This window comes from Equus przewalskii, chromosome 4, assembly GCF_037783145.1.
Source record: "Equus przewalskii isolate Varuska chromosome 4, EquPr2, whole genome shotgun sequence".
NCBI lineage: Eukaryota > Metazoa > Chordata > Mammalia > Perissodactyla > Equidae > Equus > Equus przewalskii.
The window spans coordinates 95820778-95845673 of NC_091834.1; the positions used below are offsets into that span (position 1 = coordinate 95820778).

At 41.4% G+C, this 24896-nt stretch overlaps 1 pseudogene; it reads right to left on the bottom strand.

The window, feature by feature from the left end:
- Positions 1 to 5598: 5598 nt before the first annotated feature.
- LOC103541076 (olfactory receptor 6V1-like) lies at positions 5599 to 7576 on the bottom strand (annotated as a pseudogene).
- Between the last annotated feature and the right edge of the window lie 17320 nt (positions 7577 to 24896).

Below are 24896 nucleotides of genomic sequence, written 5' to 3' on the forward strand. Positions count from 1 at the left end.
CACACTCCCATTGTCAAAATACCATATTTCCCAGGAGATGGAAACACTTGATCTGATTGTTGGTCTACATAAGGTCATTTGATATAAGGTTATTTGACAGAAGGCAACAGCCTTGTCTCTCCACAGAACTAGCTTACACTGGAGCAGGGGAGTGCGATGAGATGCTTTGTAACACGAGAATGAATTTAAATATAGGTAGAATCAATGGTGAGAGTTCTTGAATCTAAAATGTTTGCCCCATCTTATCCACCCACCCTCCATTGATCTGGTATTCTAGCCCCAGAAATACTGTGTTCTGGTAATAAACCATTAGAAATACCAAGTTTCTGAATGGCTAACACAAGAATCTAATGCCACCCATGTAAATCTCAGCGAGAATCTGAAAAGTAGGTTTATTCCTTCCTGTTGGGAGGACTAAGGAGAAAGAAATTTAAGGTATGGAAGTCGTGATGACAGAAGATAGAAGAATATAACCATTTTTCAAATAAAAGTCAGGCCTGGGTCCTGTAGTGACCAGTAGTACCATGAAGGCCCTGTGTACATAAGATTTTAAGAGTTTGGTGAGGTGAAAAACCCTCCAAGGCTAAGTTGCAAAATTTTATTGTTGCCTATATAGCACCATGTTCATATCAATCTAGTTCATCAATTCTTTAAGCTTTGAATTTCCTGATGTAAATATGGTCCTTGCAACAATGCCTGACAGATACTGAAGAACAGTGATAGTGCTCTAGTGATCTGCTGGTAAATATTTAACTGCTGGCTGTCTAGTTGCAGCATTTGCTGCCTTCTAGCATTTGACAGTTTTCATGGTGTGAGTTTCACTCCCATCATACACAACTTCAAACTATCAGCATGACATCACTGAACTTAGAGATGGGAAGACATGCTTAGCAGCCCACCATTATACGGTATTTTCACCAAAGAGATACAAGTGACACAAACAACTTCAATGGTATAGATAAAAGTAAAATGTAACAAAATAATTAGGAGTCTTAAGTTTTTATTACCTTTGTTTTTAACATAATTTATTTGGTTGTAAATTTCCATTATTTAATTTTTAGTAATGGCTATGTTTAATTCCTGAAAATTTAACAATCAGCTCTCAAGAGGCCTCCAGAGCGTCTCTCCAAAGCATTCTGCCTGTGGATTTTCCCTTAAATCCTGCTCCCCATTCAACCCAGCATCTTTGTCATTCTCCTTCCCTTGAGTTAGATATGTGTCAAGACCTATGGAAGCAAACCTCATGGAATTGCCCTTTAACAGAACTATTCCTAGGCTCTTGCCAAACTTACTTAGGTCATTTTCAAAATTTAAGACAATGAAATTCCAACATGCAAGGTAAATAGTACCCTTTGTGAATGCAATATAATTGCCCTAGCATGCAAAGTTTTCCACACCAATGCCCTCTGTAACCACTATGAAGTTTGTTGGAATCAGATATGACCCGTGATTTCAGTGAGTGGGACATCTTTCAGAGGACACCTAGAAATCCCCCAAGAGACTTGGATCTGACTAGTGAAGATATCCATGACCACTCTCCAGAGAGCATTCATTAATTCCATCTCCCCAGGCTTTCACTGCCTACATAATATCCCATGTTGATATCAACATTATTTTATGCATGCAATTGCCTCTCCCTGGAATTCGCTTTTCACCTTCTTGGCCTGTGAAGTCAGGCCAAGATATTCAGACTTCAAAACTCACCTCAAATGATGGTGTGTTTGGAAAGACCTTCAATTTAACTAAAGAGAATAAGCTATTTCCTCCCTGTATTCTCACAGTGCTTTGCATATTAGGAAAACTAACACACAGTTTCTAACCACACTAAATTCTCAGCTACCCAAGTTAGGCAGTATACCTTATATGACTTTGTATCTCCTCTGCCTAGAACACAGTAGATATTCAATAAACCCCAGCTATCTTTAGTGACAAGGTTTGTAGATGAATCTGGAACATGAGTAAACACTATAAACTAAAACACAGAATGTCATCTTAGGTGACAGTAGTAGAAGTGTGGTAAACAAACCATGGGAAGAAGTTATCCCACTGCACTCTATCTAGTTAGTTGACTAAACTAGTAGCACAACCAGTTCCAAGATCCACATAACAACAGGGACAAGAAGAAGCAATGTAGATGGTGAGAGGTCTAGAAATTGTTCAACGGCAACATCCCACTTGTAAATCTGAATATTTTGTAGGGGAATATGTAGCCGCCCTCGCTTATTTGCGAGTCTGCCTGTGTAACTCAAAATTGCACGGTGGGTGAATGTTAGAGAGACCACAGTGAGGAGAGACACAAGGATTTCATCTTAAAATTTAGAACACTGCAGCAAAGAAGGGGACTGCCTCCCAGCTGTGAGTGCTGCATCCCCTAGACTTGGTGCAGGCAGGGGCTCCATGCTCACCTGAGAAGGGCGTGTGTTGCAGTGGGGGTGCCTGCCTTCAGAGGAGGTGCATCTGGGTGAGCTACACACTCCCTTCCGATTCCATGAGGCTCTAATTTAGTGACATCATGACTCTAAATGTGGGGACACTTTTATACAGCAACTCTGTCTTAGAATTGGAATCCCCAGTTTCCTTCTGGCAAGGAGAAAAAGTGCGCTAAAATTATTTTCTAGGTTATGTCTAAGCAGGAGCCTCATTTGACATTCTGCACACCGAGGGTCTCTGTCACATCAAGAAAAATGCATGGAACCAAAACATCTCTAGGTCATGTCCACACAGGATTCTAACAGTGAGTCTGAAGTGCACCATTTCATCAAAGTCACTCAAAAAGCTTAAAGTCAAACTAGGATGAAAATCTGGGGGGCCTAAATTCTGGTTACTGTCCTTAGAAATAGGACCAGGGATGAAAGTGATTAAGAAGGGATGGCTCCAATAATCGCAAACACATCCTCAAATTCCCTCTTCTAGTTCCCTTCACATTGTTGAAACTGGGACAAGCACTTTCTTACACAATTTCCTGACTGAAACTTCCACCAGCAGGTTGCCCAGATCAGGGCTCCTCAGATATTAATGTGCATGTGAATCACCCAGGGTGATTCCTGTTAAAGACTCTGATTCAGTAGGTCTGGGGTGAAGTCTGAGATTCTGAATTTCTAACAAGCTTTCAGGAGATGCCAGTGGTGTTCCAAGGATCACCCTTTGAGTAGTAAGGGACCACAGGCAAGTTTGTTGAGAATGTCGCATCTTTGTGATGCTGGCTGATGGGTGATTATTGTGGAGGCCCAAGCAAGCTATACCTTCCCCAAACTGACCAGGCAGAGATTCCACTCCTAAGAGAACACTGTGAAATCAGGCAATAGACTGCTGTAGGCTGTTGATTATTTTTAATTGTTTTAAAAGCAAATGTGTGCAGAGATGGGAGAGTGGCGGAAGGGAGTCTCTCCAGAGGAAAAACTGAGTGGATCTGTGTGCTGATTATTTCAGGATGAGCTGAAGGAAAGTGTTTGCATATCAGAAGGAGATAATTGCTTCCCATTTAGTTCTTCAGTTTTTCATAAAGTTTGCAAGGAGGGTAAGTAATTAGTCCCTTGAGGCGTAGAGGAAGGAAAGTTCTCAGACAGACAAATGTTTTCCCAGCTGGCTCTTACTGCAAAATCAAAAGGATCTGCCCACTTTTTTGAAGAGGCCCACAAACAGGAACATTTCCTGCAGTAGTTTTAAAAAAAAATCTTAGTTGGAGATCAAGCTACCTGGTAATAAGAGACTCATGCCCCTAGGTGCACACCCTGGACGCTCTCCCCTCCTGCCACCACCTGTCTTTCACTGCTGTGACTTTACTAGGTGGCCCCTATACTGTGATATGTGATGTGAATCTTGGTTGCCACAGGGAGAGAAGCCAAGGTGTCCTGGCCTACATACCCATCTATATCATCCTCAGGGAAATATACACCTTCCTGACCTGATTCGTATCAAAAGTTATATGAGCACCTGATAACCAAACCCCACCTGCACTGATACCATTTTAACAATTTTTTACATGATCTTTCCTTTGTCTTGTAAAGAAATAACTCATACACCTATGGCTTATAAATTTAGCCCTACCCTCAACCCATTGCAACTCTTCACCGCCCATGGGTACTGTCCCATGCTATTCTCTGGATAAAAGAGCACTATTTCCAGACGTTGAGAGTCCAAGCAGTCTTTCTCTCAACTCCTCAGCTCACTGAGCCCGCATCAATATCCACACTGCAAATTAGGACCATGGCCTCTCCTCCAGAAATCGTGTGAATGGAGCTAGCTTCAGAAAAAGGAGGAAGTTTGCATCTAATCCTTGTCCTGGCTTGCTAATCCCACTCAGGCCAGATTCAGTCTAGTACAAGAAATCACACACTAAAGCTATTCCTACTCCCACTATCTTCCCATGACTTTCTAAACTATTCCCAGATTTCCAAGGAATGCCTTCCCTCATGCACCCTCCCACCTCATTACCCATAACACAAGTCCCACTTCATTTCCTCCTTCTCATCTGACTTCTACCAACTTTCCTTTACTATCCCGGACCCCCAGGAATGTCCAGGCCCAGCTGCTTCCATGAATCCAATCTCAGAGGGCCTTTTCCCTAGGACATGGATCTAAGGTTCTGTGAAAATGGAACTACTAGCCCATGTGAAGAAAAGGCAGCAAGTCTGAGAGTGATGTGGGCTCAGTGAGTCAAGGTGTCGAAAGAAAGATTTCTTGGACTCTCAAGGTCTGGCAGTAGTGTTCTCTTATTCAGAGAATAGTATGGAATAGCATGGGTACAGGACCCATAGGCAGTAAAGAGCTGTGGGCATAGGGACAGGACCCATGGGCAGTAAGAGCTGCAAACATGGGTTGAGGGTAGGGCTAAATTTAAGCTGAAGCCAACACCTTAAATATCATCATCAGCTAAAGACAAAGGAGGATGTTGGGGGGGGGGGGGCGGTCAGTTACATGAGGTTACCAGACAAGTACAGCAAACAAGAGCAAGATTATTATGCAGACTTAAGTCCTTGCCTTCCCCATTAAGAGTTTCTAGAGATAAGGTCATTCCTCCTTCTTCCTGGTGCAGAGAGGGAGATACCCTCACAGATGGAGATTTCCTTTACAAATGTAGCTGTCTCTTAACAAAGGGCAAGCAAATTCTACTTTTCAGAGTTTCCCTCCTGTCAGCAGCTTTTAAAAGTAACCAGCCCAAAATAATCCTGATCAGGAGCAGTGATCCAACTTTCTGTTATTTCTTGTGTGCATGAAAAGAACCGTGTCTAGGCATGTGGCCCTCATGAACTTTCTGTGTAACAGGGCTGGGAAAGTGGCCTCCAGAGTTATTTCTGTTTAAAGGCAAGACGTTTGGGGGCCCAGAAGGGAGAAGTGGGCAGCTTGGGTGTGAGGAGTTTTTCTATTCCAGGAGCAGTCCCAGAAGGGGGTCAGAATGGGAGGCCAATAGTTGCTTCTGTTTGGGGGGGTACTAGGCTTCTCTGCCCTTCTCAAAGAACCTCTCACTTTCAGAACCCCATCCAAGCCAGTTCCTGGGAAAGGAACATAGCTAAAAAATTGTTGCACACAAAGAAGCATAAAGGAATGCAAACAAAACCATAGCGCCAGACTAAAGAGGAACGATTTTAATAGCACGCTTTTATTATAATATTTATAATAATATTTAGTTAAATATTATTATATCATTAAAAAATAATAATGTAAATAAAATAATATCCACATTTCCTGAGCTCTTACTATGTACCAGATCCGGCACTAAGGTCTTTACTTGGGTTATCTCTTTTAATTGATATTATCACACTGTTTTCCCTCCACAGCTCCCCCAAAATCATCCATCTGTTCCCTATCTCAGGCACACAGACACCTGCCTGTGAGCTCATTAGCTCTCTGTAGTGAGTGAGCGGAGACTTCCATAGGGTGAGGGCGCAGGGGAGACGAAGAAGAAGGAGACTGAGGAGCTCTAGCATGGGCACCTGGGTGTCCACCTGCAGCAAAAGTTGCTTCCTCCTTCACGCTTCACAGATGCTCTCTGGCCTTCTCATCTGTGAGCTGCTGGGTCTCTGAGGAGGATCCTTTTGGTCATATCCTCAATGACCTCCTTGACCTTCTCATTCCGGAACGTGAAGATGAAGGGGTTGAGGAATGGGGTCACCACTGCAGTCAACAGGGCCACTGACTTGTTCAAGTGTGTGGAGTGGCCTTTGCCTGGCCTCACGTAGATGAAGATGGCACTGCCATAACCCAGTACCACCACAGTGAGGTGAGAAGCACAAGTAGAAAAGGCTTTCTGGCGCCCAGAGGAGGAGGGAATGTGCAGCACTGCAGCCACGATGAGGATGTAGGAGACCACAATGAGCAGCATGGTGGCCAGCACAAAGACCAAGGACAGGAAGAAGTCCATGTGCTCAATGTGGCGAGTGTCAGAGCAGGAAAGCTTGAGAAGTGGGGCAGAGTCACAGAAGTAGTGGTCAATGACATTAGGGCCACAGAACCAGAGCTGGGTTTTCTGCAGGGTGGGGGAGATGATGGAGAGGAACCCGACCACCCAGCAGACCACCACCAGCTTCATACAGACTGGACCATTCATGACGGTTGGGTAGTGCAGAGGGTGGCAGATGGCCATGTAGCGATCAAAGGCCATTACTGCGAGGATCAGGAAGTTGGTAGAGCCCAGGGAAAAGTAAAAGAAAGACTAGGTCAGGCATTCTGCCAGAGACATGGTCTTGCGAGTGGTCAGTAGGTCTGCCAGCATCCTAGGAACCACAGTGCAGGTGACCAACATCTCCATGAGGGAGAAGTTGCAGAGGGAAAAGCACATGGGTGAGTGGAGACGGGAGTTGAGGCATGTGAGGGTGATAATGGCCAGGTTCCCCAGCACTGTCAGCACATATATCAATAGGATCAAAGCAAACAGGAGGATCCGAAATTCATGGAGATGAGAAAATCCCAGAGCACAAATTCCCTGACGACACTGAAGTTACCCATTGCACTTGACACCAGTTCTCTGTACTACCTGTGACAAACCAGGAATTCTTAGTCGGAAATGGGCATCAACCTCTCTCTTGATCTTGCTCTCTGATGCTCCCCAAGAACACCAGCCTCTAGGCATGGTTAATCTCAATGGCCAGGAGGCACATTCCTACAGGGCAGAAGTTCCCAAGAGGCAAGGAGATGACTGGTTCTGATGAACAGATTAGGAGTTGCCACTCCCACATTATCACTACTCCTAAACTCTTCCCCTTTTGTCTTCTACTCATTCATTATTTCATTCAACACATTTGTTAAGCCTCAACTCTGTACTATGTCCCATAAACACTTCCTAACTGCCTAGTTTAAGAGTCTTTTAATCATAGTAACACCTGCTATTAGCTGAGCTCTTTCCATGTCCCAGGAACTGGGCCAGGTACCTTATACAATACTTCTTTTCATCTTGTGTGCTCAATCCTCATCCTCTCTGTGACACTGCAGCTACGAAACACATTTTTTTTTAAAATTTTAGTGTTTGTTTTTATTGCAGTAACATTAGATTATAACTTTCAGATGTACATCATAATATATTTCGAATTCTGTGTAGACCACATCATGTTCACCACCGGAAGACTAATTATAATCCATCATCACATATGTGTGCCTAGTCGCCCCTTTCCCCCCTCTCCCTGCCCCCTTCCTCTCTGGTAACCATCAATCCAATCTCTGTTGCTATGTCTTTGTTTGTCATTGTTTTTATTTTCTTCTTATGAGATCATAAGGTATTTGACTTTCTCCCTCTGACTTATTTCACTTAGCGTAATTCCCTCAAGGTCTATCCATGTTGTCACAAATGGCTGCATTTCACCCTTCCTTATTTCTGAGTAGTATTCCACTGTGTATATATGCCACACCTTCTTTATCCATTCGTCCCTTGATGGGCACCTAGGTTGCTTCCAAGTCTTGGCTATTGTGAATAATGCTGCGGTGAACATTGGGGTGCATGTATCTTTATGCATTTGTGTTGAAAACACATTTTTAAAACCACTTCCACCCTTGACTGCAAGGACAGTCTACTCTTAGTTCACTGACAATTCTGATTTTCTCATCTGGCTCTGGGTCTTTCTAAATCTGGATGTCCTCACATTTCTCTTCTCATTCTTCTTTTTTCTCTCTATTCTCGCCTTCAGAAATCTCACTATCTCCCTTAACCAGAGCATTCTTAAAAATGTAAATGCACCTCGAACTGCATTTTTGTTCCCAGCACATTTCTCTAACTGCCTGATGACCACCACCACATACTCAATATGTGTAAAAATACACATAATCCTCCATTCCCCCAAAGCCAATATCATGTTCATGACTCACCCTGAGTCATCCAGACTTGAACTCTGGAAGATATCTCTGAGTTTTCTATCTCTCTTCTAAACCACTTGAATTGCTATCCTTAGAATTTTTCTTCGTCTAATTCCGCTGTCTTTTTCCACAGCCACAACCCAGTTTCAAGGATTTATTTCCTCTTAATCATTGCAATAGCATTCTTTTTTTTTTTCTTTAGAAAAAAAGATTAGCCCTGAGCTAACTACTGCCAACCTGAGCTAACTACTGCCAATCCTTCTCTTTTTGCTGAGGAAGACTGGCCCTGAGCTGAGATCCATGCCCATCTTCCCCTACTTTTATACGTGGGACGCCTACCACAGCATGGCTTTTGCCAAGCGGTGCCATGTCCGCACCCGGGATCCGAACTGGCCAACCCTGGGCTGCCAGAAGCGGAACGTGCGCACTTAACCGCTGCGCCACTGGGCCAGCCCTGCAATAGCATTCTTAATGGTTTTCTTATTCTTACATTTCTCTATATCCAGCCTATCCACATATGCTGTTACACTTATTTTTCTAAAATATTATGTCCTTCAGCTGTTTTTTTTAATAATCTGAGGCAATGTGATTTAATTTATACATTACTCTTAAAATCAATCAAACTAGCTAGCTATCTTCATACAGAAAATCACTACCAGGATGTATTTAAAAGTATTAACAATGGCTATCTCTGGGTGTAGGTTATAGGCATGTTAATGTTTTCCTATATATATGTCTTTGTTTTCTAAATTCTTTGCATTTGAACATGTATTATTTTAGCGATCAGAAAAAAAAACAAAATTGAAACAACAGCAGCTATTCCTTCCCTTGTCTGCTGAATCAAACACCAAGTTGCCTTGGCAATCCCAGCCTTCCACAGCTTTGCCTATCTATCCCTCTAGCCTTACTCTCGCCTCCTTCCTACCACATCCTTTGTGTTACCACCAAACTGGACCACTCGCTAGTCAACAAATCTGTTAATTCTGCCCTGCTTTCACATCCTTTTCCTTGCTGTTCTTTATGCCTGGAATACCCTCTCCTGCCATCTTTGCCTGGCAAGTTCTTACCCACCCTTCAGTGACTGTCTCAAGTGTCCCTTCTTTATGAAGCTGCATCCTCTATCCAGATGTGAACTCATCCTACCTGGAATTACGAACCACGGAAATTAGCATGTTCTGCCTTTCATCATAATTATCCTTCTGCCAAGCTTATCCTCAACACTAGATTTCTGTTTTCTTAGTGGTAGGACTCTCTTTTCATCTTTATAACCCTCACGATACCTAGCAACATGTCTCACACAGCATAAGGACTCAGTAAATTTTAGTTAAGTGAATAAAGGAGTACATCAATTGGGTTTTCATTCCTAGTCCTGAGAAGAAGTTTTGCCAAATGGAAAATAACATTTTCTTTAAAGATTATCTGTATGTGTGCATTGTGGGCTTTAATGGAAGGTAATGTGGAAATAATGCCATGACAATTTCCTGTCAGAAAGATAAGATAAGACCAGATGTGTTTCAGAATCCAATCCCAGAAAGGTCTGGGCAGCACCCTGCGACCAGTACAATACTATTTCTGCAACATAATGCATAAATATTCACACTAAATGGAATAAATAAAGGCTATAAATAGGCTCATTGTGCTAAGTTCAGATCAGGTTTAACTGCCTGGTTAGTCCGACACAAAATTAGAAAAGAATTTTTAGTGTCAAAGCATTTTGATTACAGAATTGTGGATAAGGGGTGCTGACTGGGCAGGCCTTATTCAGCGAGGCCCGCCATGCACTGGTTCTTATGTCACAACAAAGCCGTGAAAGCTACCATCTCCATATCACAGGTGATACAAACTGAACCTCAGGATGTTAAAGATCTCAATCCCGAGTCATAGAGTTAACAAATGTACAGCTGGGATTTGAGCCCGAGGTTTTCCAACTCTAGTTCCTATTTGTTTACAGGAATCAAAATGCCAAATATGTGAAACCTTCATAATTTTCAAACACGTCTCAAACTCCAGACAAAGAATTCAAAGCCTATTGCTTAGGACTGCAAGTAGAGAAAGTATTTAATAGATGGTAAATTAAGGGATGTATTAAAGTGTAAATTTCCCTGATTGGCTATTGACTCTCAGTGATGCCCTGGAGACAGGGAGGGAGTCCCTTTCCATGCATAGAAAGGACCTAACCTGGGTCTCTAACATTACTGCGGGACCAGTTACAAGTCCCCCAAACAAGCTCAGCCCTCGGTCTCCCATCCCTCATTGGGAATCCACCACAGTCGGGCCCCTGGGAGGCTGCTGCTCCCCCATTTACCACTTCCCTGACTGTGATCTCACCCTCCCCAGCCCCTATTGATATATATCACATTCTGCAGATGTTATAAATGCCTAAGTGAGAATGAGGAATTCAATCCATGGGGCTATTTTATGTTTTATTCACCAACACTGCCACCCAGAGAGCAATATATTTCTTACCCGACAGGTTTCAGTGACATCACATCCCAGGGCCCCACAGTCTAAAATATTTGAAGTCCTGGAATCAGAGGATAAAGAGTTGATCCAGGGCTGACCCTGGAGTCAGGAATTCTCCATGCAGTGCAGGAGGCTTCTCTCATCCCCACCTAGCCGGAGTCCTTCTAAACAGGCCTCCAGCACAGCCTACAATGCTACACCCTCACTGCAACCCAGCTTGCCTTCCTCCTCCCAGCCTCTGTCCAGTCTACTGGACTTTTCACTTTTAGATTTTTCGTTCCCCATTCAAGATCTTGCCACCTCCCTCGCCCAGCTCAGATTTGATGACTGGTGCCCATCCCTACCTGTTGCTTCAAAACTGAGCCACCACTCGCCTGACACCAGCTCAGCAATCTGGAGCCCACGACCCAGGACAACATTCTTGGAGTACATTTTAGGACCTGCCATACTTGTTGAATAATTTTACATCCCAAGTCTTTATTTGTCAAAACTGATTGTTTAATACAAGCAAAATTGAAATAGGTAAAGTTTAACTTGAATGTAGGATTGACTTTTCTCTGCATCAGGGTCTTCTACACACCAGATTTTCCCCAGTGCAGCCTCTGCAGCAGGCCTTGAGGAATTCCCCTCCCTTGCTACAGAAGAGATCCTCTCTCAGGCCCAGGAGTCTGGCATGGCCCTAACCGGGGAAGACTCAGCTTTTCCAAGCAGGAGACAATGCAGTTCCCATTAAAACAGGCCAAGTGCAGCCTTAGCTCTCACGAAGTCCACTGACCAAGGCTTTGGTTGGCCATTTAGCACATGCTTTGGACTGGGCCCCACATTATCTGTACTTGATCATCTGGACTCCCCGATGTGTCCTCAGTTTCCCTCACACATTCATGATAAGGATACTCGCTGATAAGAGGCGCTGTTCATCTCTATCCAAATCCTTCATGCTGTAGGTTTTGCAGTTCAGATCTCTTGTGAAAATGTCAACTAGCAGAGAGCTCACCTGTCCCTGTATAATAACCCTCCAGTGACTTGGAACCCATTTGAAAGCCCCCCTCCTTGTTACGCATGTTTCTCTCTCCACATCAACCCTCTCAATTCTTCTGACTGAATTATCCTCATGCTTTTTGACTTTTGGAACAACTTTCCTAAACCAGAAATGACTCTGTTTCTGAGAACTGGAAATTATTAAATGGAAATGGAGGGAACTACGAGAGCCGTTCCATCACCCTGGTTGTTTGTAGCAGTGATTTTGATCATCAGTGTTCCGGGACATGCAGAGCTTCTCAAGTAGAGGAAAGAACAGGGGTGAGGAATGGGACAGAAGGGTGGGCAGGGAAAGTACCTGAACATCCCCTTATGATCCACAAACCTTTGCAAGTGGCTAGTGACAGAGGGAAGATACAGAGGCAAACAGCACACTGAGCTGAGCAGATCAGACGGCAGCAAGAATTCGAGGCAAGGAATGAGGCAAGAAGTCCAGGTGCTAGGCAGCCAAGGGTCTATGAAGGATCCAAGAGAGGAGAGAGACACATCGGGAAGACACCTAGGCTGAGCTTCCCCTGAACCTGGGTCTCTGAGGAAGGGGCAAAAGGAGTGGGGTGGGGCAGAAGACGCTTAGCTTCTCTCCAAGTGGGAAAGCAAGATGAGACCGATGCAGGGAGTGAAATCCTATCATGATGTGATTCATTGCTGCCCCCAAAATCAGTAATAGCATAGTGAGCAAGAGGACACAGGCAACTAGAATCATTCATTCATTCATAAAAATTTGACTGATATTGCCAGATACTATTGGTGCTCAAGGAACACAGTAGTGAGCAAAATAGTCCCAGACCTTACAGTCAAGTTGGAAAAAGAGACAGTAAATAAGTTGAAAATGACAAACTGATAAGTGCTATGCAGGCAATGAAGGGGGCATGACAGAGACTGAGTGGAAGGTAAGGGACTCACCGATGTTAGCCCCCAAATTGCCACCCAGGTCCAAATGCAGGACTCAGTGATGGTAGCCTTCATCCAGTGGACAACAGGCAAGTGCAATGGGTTGAATGGAGCAAAGTGGTCAGTTTCAAACTCCCTGCAGGCACAGTTCCCAAACCAGGGATCCCTGCGGCAGTCTGCAGCAAACAGAACACAACCCCAGGAAGGAGACTCTTCACCCTGCCTTGGTCCTTCTCTCTGAATCCCCTTCCGCCTGCTACTCAGCACCTCCTGATGGAAGATCTGAAACCAAAATGCATGGAAAAATTGGAAGCCTCCAGCTCTTCTCAGCACTGACAGTGTGCTCCAGCAGGGCTGACTAGGAGCACAACAGTGGTTCCTGGGGAGCAGTTGCCTCCACTGGGGACTTGGGCACATCCCAGCATCATCTTCATTTTGGGAAATGTGTGCTCCAGGGAGCAGGCAGGCAACTCATAGTCTACATGGGCCTCCTGGGAACTGGGACTGCTCTTTCACTCTCTCCGGTGTCCTGTAGGCATGGAGCTCAGTGTAGCCATCACAGCCCTGAGATCTGGGCTCTGGCGTGAGGAGAAGGAGAGTGGGGGCAAGGACTTTGGCACCAGTTGCTTTAGACACAGACAATGCAGGAGCAAAGACGAGCTAAAAATTCTCCTTATCTCTGTTTCCCCTGGAGGGAAAAACAGGGTCCAACTCTCTATTATTCCTATAAACTAGGAATTAGAGAGATGCCAAAGTAGTAAAAACATGTCTTTTAGAAAAAAAGGAATCACTAATAACCTAGCATTGAGACTTTCTGTGTATATATATATATATCACATCCTCTTTATCTATTATCCATTGATAGGCACTTGGTTTCTTCCGTGTATTGGCTATTGTGAATAATGCTGCAATGAACATAGGGATGCATAAATCTCTTTGAATTGTTGATTTCATGTTCTTTGGATAAATACCCAGTAGTAACTGGATCACGTGGCATTTCTATTTTTAATTTTTTGAGAACTCTCCGTACTGTTTTCCATAGTGGCTGCATCAGTTTGCATTCTCAGCTGCAGTGTACGAGGGTTTCCTTTTCTCCACATCCTCTCCAACATTTGCTACTTATTGTCTTGTTCATTATAGCTATTCTGACAGGTGTAAGGTGCTATCTCGTTGTAGTTCTGATTTACATTTCCCCGATAATTAGTGACATTGAACATCTTTTCATGTGCCTGTTGGCCACCTGTATATGTCTTGTTTGGAAAAATGTCTGTTCATATCCTCTACCCATTTTTTGACACGGTTGCAATTTTTTTGTTGTTGAGTCGTGTGAGTTCTTTGTATAGTTTGGAAATTAGCCCCTTGTAGGATATATGATTTGCAAATATTTACTCCCAGTTGTCTTTTCATTTTGTTCCTGGTTCCCTTTGCCTTACAGAAGCTTTTTAGTCGGATGTAGCCCCATTTGTTTATTTTTTCTTTTGTTTCCTTTGTCTGAAAAGAGATGGTATTCGAAAAGATAGTGCTAAGACCAATGTCAAAGAGTGTACTGCCTGTATTTTCTTCTAGGAGTTTTATGGTTTCAGGTCTTAAATTCAAGTCTTTACTCCATTTTGCCTTAATTTTGGTGTATTATGTAAGATAATGGCCTACTTTCATTCTTTTGCATGTAGCTGTCCAGTTTTCCCAACACGGTTTATTGAAGAGACTTTCCTTTCTCCACTGTATGTTTTTGGCTCCTTTGTCAAAGATTAGCTGTCCACAGACATGTGGTTTTATTTCTGGGCTCTCAGTTCTGTTTCATTGATCTATGTGTTTGTTTTTGTACAAGTCCTATGTTGTTTTGATTACTATAGCTTCCTACTATATTTTGAAGTCAAGGAGTGTGAGACTTCCAGCTTTGTTCTTTTTTCTCAGCATAGCTTTGGCCGTTCAGCATCTTTTGTTGTTCCATATAAATTTTAGGATTCTTTGTTCTATTTCAGTGAAGAATGTCATTGGGATTCTGATTAGGATTGTGTTGAATCTGTAGATTTCTTTGGGTAATACGGACATTTTAACCATTTTTACTGTTCCAATCCATGACCGTGGACTATCTTTCCTTTTCCTTATGTCTTCTTCAATTTCTTCCAATAATGTCTCATAGTTTTTGGTTTATAAGTCTTTCACCTCATTCATTAATTTTATTTCTATCTATTTTATTCTTTTTTTTGCAATTATAAATGGTATTGTATTCTTGACTTCTATTTCTGCTAATTTGTTATTAGTGTATAGAAATGCAACTGATTTTTGTACATTGATGTTGCATCTTGAAACTTTGCTGTAGTTATTGACTACTCTAATAGTTTTTTAATGTGTTCTTTAGGGCATTCTATATATAGAATCCTGTCATTCACAAACAGTGAGAGTTTAACTTCTTTCTTTCTAATTTTGATCACTGTTATCTCTTTTTCTTGCCTAAATGCTATAGCCAAAACTTGTACTATGTTGAATAAGAGTGGCAAGAGTGGGCAGCCTTGTCTTGCTCCTGTTCACAGATGAAGGGCTTTCAGTTTTTTGCCATTGAGTATGATGCTGGTTCTGGGTTTGTTATATATGGCCTTTATTATGTTGAGATACTCTCCTTCTATACCCATTTTGTTTAGAGTTTTTATCAAAAGCAGATGTTGGATCCTGTCAAATGATTTCTCAGCATCTATTGAGATGATCATGTGATTTTTTTCTTCATTTTATCAATGTGGTGTATCACATTGATTGATTTGTGAGTGTGGAACCAACCCTGCATCACTGGAATAAATCCCACTTGATCATGGTGTATGGTCCTTTTAATGTATTGTTGTATTCGATTTGCTAATATTTTGTTGAAGATTTTTCATCTATGTTGTCAGCAATATTGGCCTGTAATTTTCCTTTTTTGTGTTGTCTTTGTCTGGTTTTGGTATCAGAGTAATGTTGGTTTCATAAAAAGAAATTGGAATCATCTCATCCTCTTCAATTTTTCAGGAAAGTTTGAGAAGGATAGGAATTAAATTTTCTTTGAGTGTTTGGCAGAATTCATCAAAAACACTGTCTAGTCCTGGATTTTTGTTTTTTGGGAGGCTGTTGATTTCTGTTTCAATCTCTTTACTTGTGATTGGTCTATTCACATTCTTTATCTCTTCTTGATTCAGTGTTGGGAGGTTGTATGAGTCTAAGATTTTATCCATTTCTTCTAAGTTATCCAGTTTGTTGGCATATAGCTGTTCATAGTATTCTCTTAGAATGCTTTGTAGTTCTGTGGTGTTTGTTGTAATTTCTCCTCTTTAATTTCTCATTTTATTTATTTGAATCTTTTTTCTTTTTTTCTTAGGGTGTCTGTCTAAGGGTTTGTCAATTTTGTTTATCTTCTCTAAGAACCAGCTCTTAGTTTCATTGATTCCTTTTATTTTTTTTTAGTCTCTATTTCATTTATTTCTGCTTTGATTTTTATTATTTCTTTCTTTCTACTGACTTTGGGCTTTGTTTGTTCTTCTTTTTCCAGTTCTTTTATGTATAGGACAAGCTTACATATTAGAGATTTTTCTTGTTTGTTGACATAGGCCTGTATTGCTACAAATTTCCCTCTTACCATCTCTTTTGCTGCATCCCATAAATTTTGGTAAGTTGTATTTTCATTTTCATTTGTCTCTAGATATTTTTTATTTCTCATTGATCAAACACTTGTTCAGTAGCATGTTACTTAGTCTTGAAATATTTGTGACTTTCCCAGCTTTTTCCTTGTAGCTGATTTCTAGTTTCATAGCATTGTGGTCAGAAAAGATGGTTGATATGATATCAATCTTCTTAAATTTATTAAGGCTTGTTTTGTTTCCCAACATATGGTCTATCTTTGAGAAGTTTCATGTACACTTGAGAAGAATGTGTATTCTGCTGTTTTTGGTTGGAAGCTACTATATAGGTCTATTAAGTCCATCTAGTCTAGTGTTTTCCTTTAAGGCCACTGTTTCCTTCTAGACTTTCTCTCTGGATGATCTATCCATTGATGTAAGTAGGGTGTAAAGGTCCCCTCCTACTATTGTGTTTCTGATAATTCTCCCTTTAGTTATGTTAAGAGTTGCTTTACATACTTTGGTGCTCCTGTGTTAGGTGCATATATATTAGTAAGTGTTAAATCTTCTTGGTCAAGTGTCCTTTTATCATTATGCAACACCCATCTTTGTTTCTTATTATCTTTTTCATCTTGAAGTCTATTTCACCTGATACAAGTATGGCTACATCTGCTTTCTTTTGCTTGCCCTTTTGCTTAAAGTATCATCTTCCATCCCTTCATTCTGAGCCTATGTTTTTCTTTAGAGCTGAGATGTGTTTCCTGGAGGCAGCATATTGTTGGGTCTTGTTTTTTTATCCATCCAGCCACTCTGTGTCTTTTGACTGGTGAATTCAATTCATTTACATTTAGAGTGATTCTTGACATATAAGGGTTTAATACTGCAGTTTTTATCTTTTGCTTTCTGGTTGTTCTATATTTCTATTGTTTCTTTTTCCTTGTATTTCTATCTGCCATTTCAGTTTGGTGGTTTTCTGTGATGGCTTTCTCAGTTTTCTATTATTTATGATTTGTGACTCTGCTCAGATTTTTTGTCTTGTGATTACCAAGAGGTTTGTATACAAGATCTCATAGATGAGAAAGCCGTTTTTCTGACAGCCTCTTATCTCCATTAGCCTGTGCATATTCCACCCTTTTCCTTGTCCCCTGCTATGTTTTCATGTGTTACAAATTATTCACTTATGTATTGTGAGTTTGTGACCAAACTGAAGTAGTTATACTTATTATTGATGCTTTCTTTCCCTTTATTTTTTATTTTGCTAACCTATTGTGACATAGAGCTGATATTTTCTGATTTTGTCTGTCTTTGTATCTGCTTGCTCAAAGCTTTGTAAACCTTTCCCTTTTTGTTTTAGGTAAGAGGGCTCTCTTCATCATTTCTTGTAAGGCACATCTAGTGGTGATGAACTCTTTAAGCTCATTTGTCTAGGAAAGTTTTTACTTCTCTGTAATATCTGAAGGATAATTTCACTGGGATGCAGTATTCTTGGCTGATAGTTTTTTCTTTCAGTATTTTTATATATCATTTGATATATCACTCCATTCTCTCCTAGCCTGTAATGTTTCTGCTGAGAAATCCCCTGAAATCCTGATGGGGGTTCCATTGTAGGTTATTTTCTTCTCTCTTACTGCCCTTAATATTTTTTCTTTGTCATTGACTTTTAATAGTTTTCATATTATAAACCTTGGTGAAGGTCTTTTTTCATGGATGTAATTAAGAGTTCTATTAGTTTTATGTACTTGTATGTCCAGTTTTTTCCCCAGGTTTGGTAAGTTCTTAGCTATCATTTCTTTGAACAAGCTCTCTGCTCCTTTCTCCATCTCTTCTCCCTCTGAGATACCTATAACCTTCATTACTTTTCACAATTGAATTGGATATTTCTTGAAAAATTTCTTCGTTTTTTTTTGAAACTTAGTTTTCTCTCCTCTTCCACCTGAATCATTTGTAAGTTTCTATCTTTTAGGTGACTGATTCTCTCCTCCATAAGGTTTACTCTAATTTTTATGCTTTCTACATTATCATTTATCTCCTTAATTGTGTTTTTCTTATCCGAAATTTCTCTTTGGTATTTTGGTAGAGCTTCAATCTCATTGGGGTAGTATTTCTTCTGCTCACTCATTTCATTCCTGAGCTCATTGTACTGTCTTTCTGAGTTTTCTTATAACTCATTGAGTTTCTTTATGATAGCTTTTTTGAATTCTCTATCAGTTAGACTGTAGTATTCTGTGACTTCAGGTTTGGTTTCTGGAGAGTTGTCATTTATCTTCTGTTCTGCAGTGTTACTGTAATTCTTCAGGGTGTTTGATGAATTGGTGCTCTGTCAGCATATTTTTGGTAGTAATCACTTTTTCTTATTACAGATTTTTTTCTTAGTATAGATTTGGTTACTTTGGTTCTGGCCACCTGGGTCTTGTGGTGCTCCACTGGCTGTCTGCAAATGCAGACACTGCTGTCCCATGCACCCCATGTGCTGCTCTTCCCAGGTTGTCTTGGGTGTAGGCTGCACCCCTGCCAGGGATGCTGGGTCCACTGGTGTCACTTTCACTGGTCTGGGCCTGGGCACTTAGGGATATATATTCCCCACTGCTGGTGGAGCTCACGTCATGGTTACCAACACTGCAGGCTGGGTCACCAGTTCTGCTGTGGTTCCTGTTGCTTCTCATTGCAAGTTCCAGCTGTCACTGGTGGGGGAGGTGGACAGGGGCTGTTTGTTCTCCCACTGCCCCCAATCTGTTTGTAGTTGTGCTTGTTTGTCATTCTGCATTCAAGCAGGCCAGACCACAGCTAAAATGGGCAGGGTGCCTTCATGTGGTCTGAGCCACAACTACTCAGCAGGGAGTGTTCTTGTGGGTGAGGCTGCCAAGACAGGGTGGGTGCTCCTGTGGACTTGGCTACTGCCACTCTGCAAGTATTTGCTTGGTGGCTGGGCTGCCACCACCCCGACTCACTGTCGCACTGGTTGCAATGGGAGGATCCACCAGGGAGAGGAAGGGGGCCACTCCTCTAGTTTCACTGCTTCCCAGAGATGCAGTCCACCCACCTTCACATGTATACCTGCATGGATCTCTCATGCATCCTGTTGTGCTGTAGGGGGAATCCTCTGTTGATTAATGGATGTCTGTTTAGTTGTAATTTAGAGGGGAGAGAGAGAGGGAAAAACTCACTCCACTATGATGCTGATGTCACTCCTGTACAGATGATCTTTGATCTGTGTACTTTAGGTATTTGTAGCACCTGACCTTACATACTCTACACTGACATACCTAATTCACCTTTCACATGGCAAATGCATATATCTGCTTGTCTATGGACATTTCAAGTATCCAACATAGCATCCCCTGCCACCTAACAGATCAGTTTTGTCTCTATAATTATTTAAGCATTTTAATGGAAAATACTACAAAGTGAAAATGGAAAACTGAAAATTTATGATTCCTGTAATAAAGAAAACAGTATGCCTCATAAATGTAATCAAATAAAACAAAGTTGGTTCATTAGGTGTATTAAGAGTGGAGCATCTTTAGACTCAATCCAAAGTCCACTGAACTTAAGCTGGCTGGTTGCAACTTCAAATATAAGAGAAAAGGGACAAAATTAAATACAATTTTTAAAATTCTGAACTGCATTATCTAACAAGGACTAGATAAGCTAGAAATAATTTGAGAGTAGAGAGGTCTTTTTTAGGAAAATCCATCAAAAGAGGTAGAAAAGGAAGAAGACATCACATTAAAGGTGTGCTGAAAGGAAAGAAAAGGCCCAACTATGAGTTTTATTCATTTCATACTATGTATACAATTTTAAAATATTTTTATCTGAAATCAAAGGTTAAAACTAGAGCATAGTAAACAGAAAAAGAGTCTCATAAAATCATTATAAAGGGTAGCCAGGTGCATTCTTTCAATTAACAAAGAATTGTCGAGCTGGACCATGAACCAGGTACTATTTTAGGTATCAGACACAAGTCAGTGAAAAACACAAATTCCTGCCTGCATAGAGCCAGCAATCTAGTGAGGGTCACAGGTATCAAGCAAATAATCAAATGTATAATAGAATTTCAGATAGTAAGAAGAAATAGAGTGAAAATAAAGCCAACTAAGGGATGGAGAGTAATGTGGGTTGTCAGGAAGAAAGTGATTCAGCAGAGACCTGAATGAAGGGAGGCTGTCTGTCTTGGGAAGATGGGAGAGCAGAGTGGCTGGAACCACAAAAGTCTTAACCACTGAATTCTGAGGCAAGTCTCATTGGATTCAAGGACTAAGCTGAGCTTATTCTTTGTCCCTAGATCTCCTCGTATTCAACTAAACTCCTCTGTCATTGAAGCAGTTTGTTAACTTTTATTATTTGGACTAACCGCTACGCAGGTAAGGCCCAAGGAGAAGAAACAGATGCCCAGGGTTGCAGCTTTTGAAAGGAATTCCCCAATTATTCCTTAACTTCCCAAGTGTTAGAAATCAGAGCATAACTAAGGAGAGACAGGAATACATTTCTCTGAATCTCATGCAACAAAAGGGGAGTTTAATAACATTTTTTGAAAGGGAATGTGTAGACATGAGGGCTAAGGCAATAACGGAAAGATGACCTGTGGTATAGAGTGAAGGCAAGACCTGAGACATGTCCACAGAAAAGCCGCTCTGTGCTTGTGACCCTCCCAACAAGGATTATAGACTACGCTCAGCCCTACGCCAAGAATTGGGGATAACCACTGAGAGGTCATGTAGGGATGTCCAACTCCATTATATCACAAAAACAGAGCGTATTTTCCATCATGCTACTTAATTCTCTTTCTCCATTTTCTCTTTCTCCAACTTTCCTCAATTACATCCCTGTTGATATATTTCCTCCCTTATTCCAGGATTCCTTGGATCTTCCTGGAGGAATGAAAGAGGAAACTCCTCCTTTCCCATTGTTAGATTGTGTACATATCCAGAAGATACAGTATGGTTACACTTAGATATCACATCCTATGCACAGGCAATGAGATGGTTTTGAGTTGCCTGTAACAGTGAACTTGTTGTGTTACAACAACAAGTGCATTTCATTAGAACATACTTTGACATCGACTGTCGATAATTAGAATTCCCTACCAGGCTTCCCATTCTCCATGACTTTTCTTCTTCATTCTCCATCCTCTATTCAAACCTCTCCCACTTTCCATTTGGTTTCTCTTATCTTGATCTCTTAATCATCTTTTTGTTTTTTTAACTCTCCATCATCTGATATGGAATAGATCTTCCCATTCAAAGATCTGGTTTACAGAGTTTGTTCCCCATATACCTGTGAGGCAAACATCCCACACTGGGTGAATTTCTATTTGCATAATGAATTTACATAAAAATTTTGGGAGAAAAAAAGGCACAGTACCTCTGTCTCAAAGATTGATCCCAGGATGGAGTTTCATGAACACGTCTCTAAGCTTTGGAAGAAAAGATCTGAAGGCAGAATTTAAAGGAAATATAACAGTCATGCTTCTGTGAGATATTTGCCACTCTCTTTTTCTAGACTTCTTATCCTTTTTCCCAATTTATAGGAAAAATAAGTTTTTCCTGCTGTAAATGCAAATACTAGGTTAAGTTCATGTTAAATACAGTGATGGGCACAACCATCATCACTTTAAAGTTCAAACAATAAAAGTGCAACAAAAATAGAGGGTGGCTTTGAACCCCCAAATCATTTGTAAGCAGTTTTGTAACATATGTTATGTGTGTCCAGAAGCTATGAGTGACCCATCCGAGACTGAAGGAATGGTGGTATACAGACTGAGGGGGAGAAGTCAGAGGGGTGAGGACTGTTTAAAGAAACTGGATTTAGAAAGTAATCACCAAGAACACTAGAATAGCTGAGTGAAGTAGAGGTGCTGTGATAATCCTCCTGCAAGAAAAACACAGAAGACAGGATGGGAGAAGAAAGGGAGAAAACCCACCAGAGATTCTGGTGTGTGCTGACCAAGGTAGGATGCTTGGCAAAGAGAACATAAGTGCTGTTCTGAGTGCCCAGAATCTGAAGAGATGCTGCTCAAAAGTCTGAGGAAAAGTCCAAGGGCAGAGTTCACAGATGGATTTGCAGCTCTGGCAGAAAAAACATTTTTCTCACAGATTTAGAAGAAGGCTAGAAAAAGAGAGTTAAAGCAATAGAGATGTCCTAAGCAGAAAAAAGTAGGACACCAAATCACGCTGATGGGAGACTGAAATCACGGAGTACACCAGTGACTGGCTACTGCTTCCAGGTTCTGCTGAGTAAAGATGAGGTAGCTGTAATTTATCTCAACTGATGTAAACTCTGCCTACATTTTCCTTAGGCTGTTTTGACTGTAAGCAGATTCTGAGCTTTTCACACTTCCTATGGCTTGGTGCATGGTTGGATAAACCATATAAAAGAGAAACGGCGAAAGATGGGAATTGCAGGACATTGCTATAGAAAAAGAAAATCATGCTTCTGATGTCTTCCCCCTTCCTACTGTGTAGGCAATAGAAAAATGTCCCAAAGCCAAGGGGGTGAAAAATCTGCCTGGGAGAGTATCTTGGGTTTGGGGCTGCTTAGGGATGGTTTGGTCAATCCCTGGCCTCCTTGGAGGGGAATACATGATAGGTGGGTCAATGTCATGGTTGAGAATTATCTCAGCAATTCTGGACAATTGGGGGCTGGTGGAGATGAGGCCATGAGTGGGTACAGTTTCTGTGTTCTGCCCTTCATAGGGCTAACTATACTACGTTCTAGTGGACTTCCATCCCAAAGAATTATGTGGAAGCAATTATCTCATCTGAGATGGAACATCCTTTGCATATTTCTTCCTTTTCTGAAATAATAATCCCCCCCAGTGAGCACTCTTCCATCAGTGCATGCACACATACACACACACACACACACACACACACAACACACGATTCCATTTTCTCCCTGGGGCCCTGGATCTTTTTCTCAGAATGGGTAGTTTGAGCCCAAGGAGGAGACATCAGATGTCCTTCCTCCATAGTCCTCTAGGTAACTTCAAGTACATAGCAGCAGCATCAAAACTGATTTGGGTGCCTTATTAATCCTAAAATCAAATTCAAAAGGCTCACTCTGGCAGAAGCTCTGTTAGAACTGTCTCCTTACCACTGCCTGATCCAACAACATCCCTCATCCGTGCTCGCATTCCACAGACCAATAAAATCTCTGCCCCTAATCAAGCAAATCAGTTTCCCCTCTTTATCACGACAGGTTCTCTCACCTTGGAACTGCTGCTTAGTCATTTCCTCCTCCTAGAAATGCTGCATCACAGCATTCTCCCTCACCTCACATCCTACACATAAAAAACTTGCCAGTTGTGGCCGGCCCCATGGCTGAGTGGTTGGGTTTGCGTGCTCCACTTTGGCGGCCCAGGGTTTGGCCAGTTTGGATCCTGGGGGCAGACATGGCACTGCTCATCAAGCCATGATGAGGTGGTGTCCCACATACCACAACTAGAATGAACCCACAACTAAAAATACACAACTATGTACAGGGGGGGCTTTGAGGAGAAAAAGGAAAAATAAAATCTTTAAAAGTAAAAAAATCACAGTTTCTTTCCATTGTCATAAAAATCCTAAGTGACCATGTCATTTCATTTTGATCTTCCATTTAGCACTTAGAGACTTAGATTACACCAGCCTCAAACCCATTTTAAGATGTTATGGATGTTGGGATGAAAGAAGAAAATGAAATCAGCAGGAAATTATAAATGGGTGAGAATTAATAAAGGAGCTAGTATACTGTTGTTCTTAGATATCCAGGAAATTTAATTACCCTGTAATGAGAATAAAGTGCTCACTAAGAATTTTCCTCATCCCAAGCAACCCGCAGAACCTCCTGAAGAGGCAGGTCTCAGCAGCTCCTCACTCAGCATTTAGTTTTCAGCCCACGGTACTATTTCTAAAGGACTTTAGCATCATTATCACCATAGATTACACATCCTAACAGTGAGCTCACTGTGGAGGGGTTATGCTTTCCCAAAATGATGCTAAACACATAGTACAGCAAAATTATGTATGTCTGACTATAGCTTCCTAGCAAATAATTGAGCATTATTCAGGAAATGCACTTAGATACAAATGGAAAGTTCAATGACATAAGGCAATAGTAGCTTTGGTTCAAGAAATTTCAGTTCAGATAATAAAAATATGAGTCATAAGATAAGAAGACTGTGATTGTCAACCAAATTTACAAATGTCTTGTAAACATCATGAGCCTGTTTATCCCTACCCCTCCCTAACACATCCATCTCTCCTTGGGCAGGAGCTAAAATAAAAATTATCTGATAAACATCTTTCCAGCCACCTATTTTCTCCCTCTACAGAGGAGCTACCACAAATCATTCCCTCCCACCTCTCTACCCTCTCTCACCTCTTACAGACCTTAGACATTCTTTCTCACATTCACATCTGGGTGTTCATTTGACCCAACTTCTGACTCCAATAACACTCCTTCTCTCTACTGCCTTTCTATTGGTCTAAAACCATCCAAGCCAGGACCAAGATTTATTAGACTGGTGGTAGTTAATGAGCCTAACAAGGAAAAAGAAAAACAATTTCTTATAGAAATAATTTGGGCTTTTTCTGATTACCAAAAGGTAGAAATAAAAATCACCTATTATGCATCTGCCCAAAGAAAATGACAGTTACC